Genomic DNA, 6,399 nt, shown 5'->3' with positions numbered 1-6,399 from the left:
AGAATATTCAACATGTCAATAGAACTACAATTTAATTCTGAAAATAAAATATCAGACAAGTCCAGAAATCCCGCACCTGAGTACGCTGCTCTTAAGTAAATCTTACGTCTTAAACTCCTCGAGGTTCCGTACGCTGTTGCCTTATCGATTCTATTTAGAATATATACCATTAGGGTTTAATTAGCTTATAATTGCTATATAATTGACATTATATGATTACGATTCGATACCCCTTCGATTAGGTTTAAAAATACTCAATTATTACAAATCTGCACAGTAATTGCGGCCCATAATGGTGTTGTTGCGGCCCGCAGTACACACAGAACAGAATACAAAAATTGGTTAAGTACTGGGCTCTCTGCGGCCCGTAACCATCACAGCTCAAATTTTTGGTTAAGTATCAGATCATGTTGCGGCCCGCAGGGCTTTCTATTGCGGCCCGCAATTCACATGCAGAATTCAATTGTTTAGTTAGAACTTGTTTCGATCGATGCTCGGTTACGACTTATGGTTGCTATGCTTTGGTGCAGTTTAAAGTGTATATCTACTTGGTTCATTCAAGTTTTCGACACCATACAACCATTCAAGTTAATATCAAATTCTAATTTCATAACTCAAAGTTCGAAGGTTCGACACATATTCGGTAATTAGTTTTAAATAGCAATTCGGGTTTCAATCGAAAGAACTTAAATATTTGCATAACTTTTATACTTTCAACCCTTATAATATTTCCAAAATATAAACCCTAGTTTCAAAAACCCTAAACCCAAATTCATAAATTCAACTCAATTGTTCAAGGAATGAGGTTAATTACATGAAATCTCGAATCAAAACTCAAATACGAACTTTAAACGAAAGAATTGCAATTTAACTCGAAATCTAGGGTTCCAAATAGAATTTGAGAAATAGAGATTTATACCAAATTAATTGCTTTATTGCGTAGAGGGCTTCGTTCTGATCTCGAATCTACGGACGGTTCGATCGATCGCGAAATTTCCTTTCTCTCCCTTTCTCTCTTCCTTTCCCTTGCCCTCACCCGCTCTCCTCTTTTTTTTTTTTGTTTCTCACGGTACCAACATGGTACTGGACGGTACAAGAGAAGCTTATGACAAGCTTTTGGGTATTTTACAAATTAGTCCTTCAATTTTTATTTATTGCATAAGGTTATATATTTTGCACATAAAACCTCTTATTAAATTTTTTTATACTTCTTAGACCTTCCAATTTGATTATTAACATATATATATTCACTCAATTATATATATAAAATTATAAAAACTTATATATATATATATATTTATATATGTATGTTTTATTTATAGAAATTTCTTTATGTAGTTTTAAATGCAAAATTTATAATTATACCATTATATATATATTTTTTTTATAATATTTCTTATAGTGTTACAATTCTTCCCTCCTTAAAATAAAGTTCAGTCCGCTGAATTTGATTACGTACCTGAATTATCGAATAACTCCGGATACCTCGCTCGTATGCTTTCCTCGCTTTCCCATGTCGCTTCTTTATTCGAATGACGGCCCCATTTGACTAACACCAGTTTGATCACTTTCGTCCGCAACCTTTGTTCCTTTCGATCCAAGATTTGCATCGGTTCCTCTTGATAAGTTAAGTCATCTTGCACATGTAGATTCGAGTGATCTATGCAATGCGACGGGTCCTTCACATACCGGCGTAACTGCGATACATGGAACACTGGATGTACTCTATCCAGCGCTGGTGGTAATGCCAATTCATACGCTACCGGTCCAACTCTTCGAGTAATTTGGAACGGCCCAATGTACCGGGGACTTAACTTCCCCGAAACTCCGAATCTATGCACACCTCGGACAGGTGAGACCCGTAACCACACGTGATCTCCATCCGGAAATTCCAACAGTCTTCTATGTATATCCGCATACTTTTTCTGTCTATCCTGAGCTGATTTGAGCCGATTTAACACAACTTTTGTTTTGGCCGCCACTTCTTCTAACATTTGAGGTCCTGTAGGTACATACGTACCCGCTGGTCCCCACCAGAGCGGAGTACGACACTGTTGTCCCGTTAGCGCTTCTTGCGGCGACATGCCGATACTCGAGTGATAGCTATTGTTGTATGCAAATTCAACCAAGTATAAATGATCAATCCACGAACCTCGAAATTCTAACGCACAAGCTCTGAGCATATCCTCCAGTGTTTGTATAGTCCGTTCAGATTGTCCGTCGGTTTGCGGATGGTGTGCTGTGCTAAACCTCAATCTAGTACCCATTGCCTCTTGAAAGCTTTCCCAAAAATGTGAAGTAAACCGTGGATCGCGATCTGAAATGATAGTTCTTGAACAACCGTGATACTTGAATTGATACTTCAGAAACAAGTCTGCTAACTCTCTACCGGAAATCTCAATCCGAAGTGGAATAAAATGGGCTATTTTCGTCAATCGGTCTACGATAACCCATATAGCATCATACCTTCCTACGGTCCTTGGTAGTCCGGTCACGAAATCCATCGTGATTGATTCAAACTTCTTCATCGGTATCTCCAACGGTCTCAATAATCCCGCCTTTGTCCTTCGGTCGGCTTTGACTTGCTGACACGTCTGACACTTCTCAATATAGCTCTGCACATTTCGTTTCATCTTCGGCCACCAGAAATAATTCTTTAAGTCTTGGTACATCTTCACTTCTCCGGGGTGAATAGCATACCCCGACTCATGTGCTTCCGCTAAAATCAGATCCTTTAACTCAGCATTATTCGGAACACATATGCGGTTATGAAATCTCAAAATTCCGTCTGCTTGAACTTGGAACGGTGAATCTGGATTTGATTCATAGAGTTGTCGAAAGTGTTGGCACTTTGGGTCATTGTTTTGCTCTATTCGGATTCGCTCTAGTAACTCTGATCGGATTTCAACTGCTGCCATAATCACCGACACAACTGCCGATGTACTTGCTTCAGATCTACCTCCGATATGTTTGCCAGCTATCTCCAACGCAAATTCTCGAGAAGCCCCAACATATAAATTCATTCTTCTCATTTCTTCTAATAGATGAGTTTCGGTTGTAATGATAGATGCCAGGTTTACCTGACTCTTTCTACTCAGTGCGTCTGCTACCACATTTGCCTTTCCCGCGTGGTATTGGATATCGAGGTCATAGTCTTTCATAAGTTCTAGCCATCTCCTTTGTCTCAGATTTAATTCTCTTTGTGTAAAAACATACTTCAGACTTTGATGATCGGTGAATATACGACATTTTACTCCATATAAGTAATGCCGCCAAATTTTCAATGCAAATATTACCGCTGCTAGCTCCAAGTCATGTGTCGGATAGTTCTGCTCATGTGGTCGTAACTGCCGAGATGCGTAGGCAATCACGTGATCATCCTGCATCAATACGCACCCGAGTCCTGATCGGGATGCATCAGTGAACACAGTATACTCCTTGTCAGCTATCGGCATAGTAAGCACTGGTGCGGATACTAGTCGATTCTTTAACTCTTGGAAACTTTGATCTTGTTTAGTACCCCAATCAAATTTTATACCTTTATGTAACAATCTTGTAAGTGGAGCAGCTAATTGCGAAAATCGGGGTACAAATCTTCTGTAATATCCTGCTAACCCCAAGAAGTTTCGAATCTCCGTAACTGTCTCTGGCTTCTTCCATTCTGTCACAGCTTTAATTTTATTTGAGTCCACTGCTAACCCTTCTCCCGAGATCACATGCCCGAGAAATGCCACTTTTTCTAACCAGAACTCGCACTTCGAGAATTTCGCAAACAACTGATGTTCTCGTAGCCTTTGTAACACTATGCGCAAATGTACTTCGTGTTCTTCCCTCGACTTCGAGTAAACGAGTATGTCATCTATGAAAACCACCACTGTTGAATCTAACAAGTCGTGAAATACCCGATGCATCAAATCCATGAATGCTGCTGGAGCATTCGTTAGCCCGAACGGCATGACCAGGTATTCATAATGCCCGTACCTTGTACGGAATGCGGTCTTGTCTACATCACTCGGCCGGATCCTCAACTGATGGTACCCGGTCCGTAAATCAATCTTTGAGTAAATAGAAGAACCCTGTAGCTGATCAAATAAATCGTCAATACGAGGTAACGGGTATTTATTTTTCACGGTTACCTTATTCAGCTCCCGGTAGTCAATGCATAACCTCAGCGTCCCGTCCTTCTTTTTTACAAACAATACCGGAGCACCCCATGGCGATGTACTGGGTCTGATAAACCCGTGTTCCAACATGTCTTCTAATTGTGCTTTGAGTTCCTTTAATTCAGCTGGAGCCATTCGGTACGGGGTTTTCGAAATCGGTGTTGTCCCTGGTATCAATTCAATGCCAAACTCTATTTCCCGTTCTGGTGGTAGCCCTGCTATCTCATCGGGAAATACATCTACAAATTCAGATACTATTGGAATAGTGTTAATCTTCGGAACTTCTGTAATAGTATAAACCACGGCTGCTAAGTAAGCAGTACATCCGGACTCTATCAGCCGCCTCATTTCTACGGCCGAAATAAAAGGTATCAACCCTCCCATTTTTCTACAATTAAGTATACATGACATACCTCTTGCGGTTGAGAAATAAATCCGGCGATGCATACAATCAATTGTTGCTTCGTGCCGAGTTAACCAATCCATCCCCAATAACACATCATACCCGGCAATTTCCATTACTAACAGGTCCACTTCAAAATCTCTTCCGTCTATTCTAACTTTTCGGTTTCGGCAGATCATAATGGTTTGGTTGGTGGAATTGAAAGGAGTCTGAACATTTAACACTTGACTATTCGTCTCGACGGGCCATTTACAACTCTCCACTAACGCTCTTGATATGATAGAATGACTGCACCCTGTATCTATTAAGCAGTAGGTATCATGATCCGATATAGAAATTATACCTGTCATCATATCTGTCTGGTATCCAGTTTCTTCTTCACCCTCCGGAACCACATCTGAAGTACTTGGCACCTCTCCTGCTACATCTAGAGCATGTACCGCTACTCGTCCACCCGTCCTAGCAGTACTATTGGCGCTGCCCGCTCGGCTAGTATTGCCTCCGCTTACTTGAGAACCGCTTCGTCCACGGAATGACGGTCCGCCACGTCCCATACTAGCTGATCCTCCTGCACCACTATCTCTCTGAAATCTTCCCATAGCATTCGGGCATTCATTTGCCCAATGAGCTGCACTACCGCATAAGTAACATACACCAGTACGGCGTCTGCATTCAATTTCATTATGCGCCTGGTTACAAGAACGGCACCACATAGAACCAGGCTGAAATCCCGGTCGAAATCCTGAGGTAGCTGCTGGTGCATAAGATGGTCTAGGTGTAAAAACTTGCCTTTGAGAGGGTCTAGCTGTTGACGAGCCTCCCCTTGACCTTACAACCGCCGACTCTGATCAGCCCGTTGTTTCACATTTCGCTCTGCAAACTGTTCATTCCTTCTTTTCGCATGCATTTCTACTTGTTCAGCGTGATCCATTATCGATTGCAATTCTGTAACCATTGGAGTATCAACTATCATTGAGATGCTCCCGTCCAGTCCATCCAGATATTGTCTGTGATACCTTACTCGATCATTTTGTACATCGGTAGCATACCTGGATAATGCTAAGAACTCGTTGTTGTACTCTGCTACCGGTCGCCTATTTTGCTTCAACTCTAGAAACTTTCTTCGCAAAGCTTCTCGGTGAATATTGCTTAGAAATCTTCGAGTAAACTGTTCTTCGAACCATTCCCACGGGATCTTGACCGCTTCCCCGACATAATTCCGTCGGGCCCCATTCCACCAGAAGCGTGCATCTCCATCTAACTGTTGCTCTACTAACTCCACCATATCCTCTTCCGGTGCCCGACACAATACGAGCTTTGCATTCATTTTCTCTAGCCACTCCTCTGCTTCTGAGTACCCACCGGTGCCATCGAACTGCGGTGGATTTAGTCGCATGAATGAATCATATAACTTGCGGAAATCCTCAGGTCCACCTCCTTGAGCTACCGGTGCTTCCGGTACTATATTACGCCTTTCTGCTGCTTGACGACCCCTTTCATAGGCCGCTATCAAGCGATCATCCAGTTCTTGGTTCCTATTCGGTTCTTCAACCCTTTCAGCAGCCGGCTCGATATGTACATCTGGGTTCACTCGAGGTCGTCCTCGGCCTCTACGTGTCTCCATTATTCTGTACTATACCAAAAATAACATTATAATAATGTATATTTCAAATTATTATACGAAATACCTCGTTATTCGTTACGATTCCCTTATTACGTGTTACTCTCACGTATCTTATTAGACTGGTTCAGGTTGAGGCTTAACCATGCTCTGATACCACCAAAGGGAGACCTGTCACACCCCGTAGCAAACCTGTACAAAAAATGCGACAG

This window comes from Carex rostrata, chromosome 5, assembly GCF_964058835.1.
Source record: "Carex rostrata chromosome 5, lpCarRost1.2, whole genome shotgun sequence".
In the NCBI taxonomy this organism is placed as follows: domain Eukaryota; kingdom Viridiplantae; phylum Streptophyta; class Magnoliopsida; order Poales; family Cyperaceae; genus Carex; species Carex rostrata.
Note: the sequence above shows the minus strand (reverse complement) of the source record.